Raw genomic sequence first — 2,924 nt, 5'->3', positions numbered from 1 at the left:
TCCTTCTCCTCCTCTCTGGGTTCGGCCACACCAAGCAAGGTTATGACCTAGCATTCTCTTTTTGAATTCTCTTCTGTATTGCTTGGGAGAGTACTAGAAGGAGTTTCAGTGACCCTTTTACTCAGCTGGCCCACTTGTGCCTCCAGATTTCTAATGGAGAACCTTGTTTCATTCATGAAACTTAGAGTGGTCTTAGATAGATCAGAGACTATATTTGCTAAGCTAGATGGACTCTGCTCAGAATTCTCTGTCTGTTGCTGAGATGATGATGGAAAAGGCTTGCTATTGCTAAACCTGTTTCTTCCACCATTATTAAAGCCTTGTTGAGGCTTTTGTTGATCCTTCCAAGAGAAATTTGGATGATTTCTCCATGAGGGATTATAGGTATTTCCATAGGGTTCTCCCATGTAATTCACCTCTGCCATTGCAGGGTTCTCAGGATCATAAGCTTCTTCTTCAGAAGATGCCTCTTGAGTACTGTTGGATACAGCTTGCAATCCATTTAGACTCTGAGAAATCATATTGACTTGCTTAGTCAATATTTAATTTTGAGCCAATATGGCATTCAGAGTATCAATTTCAAGAACTCCCTTCCTCTGAAGCATCACATTACGCACAGGATTCCTTTCAGAATTGTACATGAACTGGTTATTTGCAACCATGTCAATGAGTTCCTGAGCTTCTGTAGGCATTTTCTTTAGGTGAATGGATCCACCTGCAGAATGGTCCAATGACATCTTAGATAATTCAGACAGACCATCATAGAATATATCCAGGATGGTCTATTCTGAAAGCATGTCAGAAGGACACTTTTTGGTCAGTTGCTTGTATCTCTCCCAAGCTTCATAAAGGGATTCACCTTCTTTCTGTTTGAAGGATTGAACATCCACTCTAAGCTTGCTAAGCTTTTGAGGAGGAAAGAACTTGGCTAAGAAAGCCTTGACCAGCTTATCCCAAGAGTTCAGGCTATCTTTAGGTTGAGAGTCCAACCATATTCTAGCTCTGTCTCTTACAGCAAATGGGAAAAGCATAAGCCTGTAGACCTCGGGATCAACCCCATTGGTCTTAACAGTATCATAGATCTGCAAGAATTCAGTTAAGAACTGAAAAGGATCTTCTGATGAAAGTCCATGAAACTTGCAATTCTGTTGCATCAGAGAAACTAATTGAGGCTTTAGCTCAAAATTGTTTGCTCCAATGGCAGGGATTGAGATGCTTCTTTCATGTAAGTTGGAATTTGGTGCAGTAAAGTCACCAAGCATCTTCCTTGCATTGTTGTTGAGTTCGGCCATGTCTCCTTCTTTTTTGAAAATTTCTGTCAGATTTTCTCCAGAGAGTTGTGCTTTAGCTTCCCTTAGCTTCCTCTTCAGAGTCCTTTCAGGTTCAGGATCAGCTTCAACAAGAATGTTCTTATCTTTGTTCCTGCTCATATGAAAAAGAAGCGAACAGAAAAGAAAATATGGAATCCTCTATGTCACAGTATAGAGATTCCCTTTTGTGAGTAGAAGAAGAGAAGAGAAGTGTTAGTAGATAAATAAATAAATAAATAGAGAGAGATGAGAAGGGAAAGAATTCAAAAATTAAATAAAATAAAAATATTTTTGTTTTTATTTTGACTATTAGTTATAATTCGAAATTAAAAAGAAAAATAAAATTAAATCAAATTAAAATTTAAAACAAATAGTTAATTAAAAAGAAATTTTGAAAAAGAGGGGAAGGGTTTTCGAAAATTGGTGAGAAAAAAAAAATTAGTTAGGTGGTTTTGAAAAAGATATGATTGAAATAAAAAAAACTTTTTTTTTAAAAAATAAACCAGAAAGTCAAGTAGTTAATTGAAAAAGATTTGAAAATCAATTTTGAAAAGATAATAAGTTAGAAAAGATTTTGAAATTGAATTTGAAAAAGATGTGATTGACATTTATTTTGAAAAATATTTGAAAAAGAAATTTAAAAAGATTTGATTTTTGAAATTAAAGTTGATTACTTGACTAACAAGAAACTAAAAAGATATGATTCTAGAGTTTAAAGATTGAACCTTTCTTACTAGGCAAGTAACAAACTAAAAATTTTTGAATCAATCACATTAATTGTTAGCATTAATTTCGAAAATATGAAATAGAAAAAAGAAAAAGATTTTGAAAATAAATTTTGAAAATTTCAAAATTATGCAAGAAAAAATGAAAAAGATTTTATTTTTGAAAAAGATAAAATTTTTAAATTGAAAATTTGATTTGACTCATAAGAAACAATTAAATTTAAAAACTTTTTGACTAAATCAAACCAAATTTTCAAAAATTTATGAGAGAATAAGGGAAAGATATTTTTTGATTTTTGAATTTTTAATAAAGAGAGAGAAAAACACAAAATTGAAACAAAACATAGGAATTATGAATCAAAACAACTAATGCATGCAAGAACACTTTGAATGTCAAGATGAACACCAAGAACACTTTGAATGTCAAGATGAACACCAAGAACTTATTTTTGAAAATTTTTAAGAAAAGAAAAATATGCAAGACACCAAACTTAGAAATTTTCAAACTTTAGACACTAACAAATTGAAAATGCATATGAAAAACAAGAAAAGACGCAAAACATAAAAATGCAAAGATCAAACAAAGCAAATCATCAAGAACAACTTGAAGATTATGAAGAATACCATGCATGAGTTTTTGAAAATTTTAATGAAATTAAAAAGATGCAATTGACACCAAACTTAAAAATTGCCACTAGACTCAAACAAGAAACATAAAATATTTTTGGTTTTATGATTTTATTAATTTTTTTTTGGATTTTTCGAAAATTAATTGGAAAAAGAAAATTAAGGATTTCAAAATTTTTAATGAGAATTCAAGGAATCATTCAATGTTAGTCTAAAGCTCTGGTCCGGGAATTAGACATGGCTCACTAGCTAGCCAAGCTTT

The 2,924-nt window shown here is 31.7% G+C and overlaps 1 non-coding gene across 1 annotated transcript; it reads left to right on the top strand.

Moving 5' to 3' along the window:
- Positions 1-791: 791 nt before the first annotated feature.
- Positions 792-899, top strand: LOC148568162 (small nucleolar RNA R71). The gene has a single exon (XR_015881642.1). It is a non-coding gene; the product is annotated as a small nucleolar RNA R71 (small nucleolar RNA).
- The last annotated feature ends 2,025 nt before the right edge of the window (positions 900-2,924 follow it).

This window comes from Arachis ipaensis, chromosome B4 (genome assembly GCF_059453495.1).
Source record: "Arachis ipaensis isolate K30076 ecotype BB chromosome B4, ASM5945349v1, whole genome shotgun sequence".
NCBI lineage: Eukaryota > Viridiplantae > Streptophyta > Magnoliopsida > Fabales > Fabaceae > Arachis > Arachis ipaensis.
This window is presented reverse-complemented; position numbering and strand designations above follow the sequence as displayed.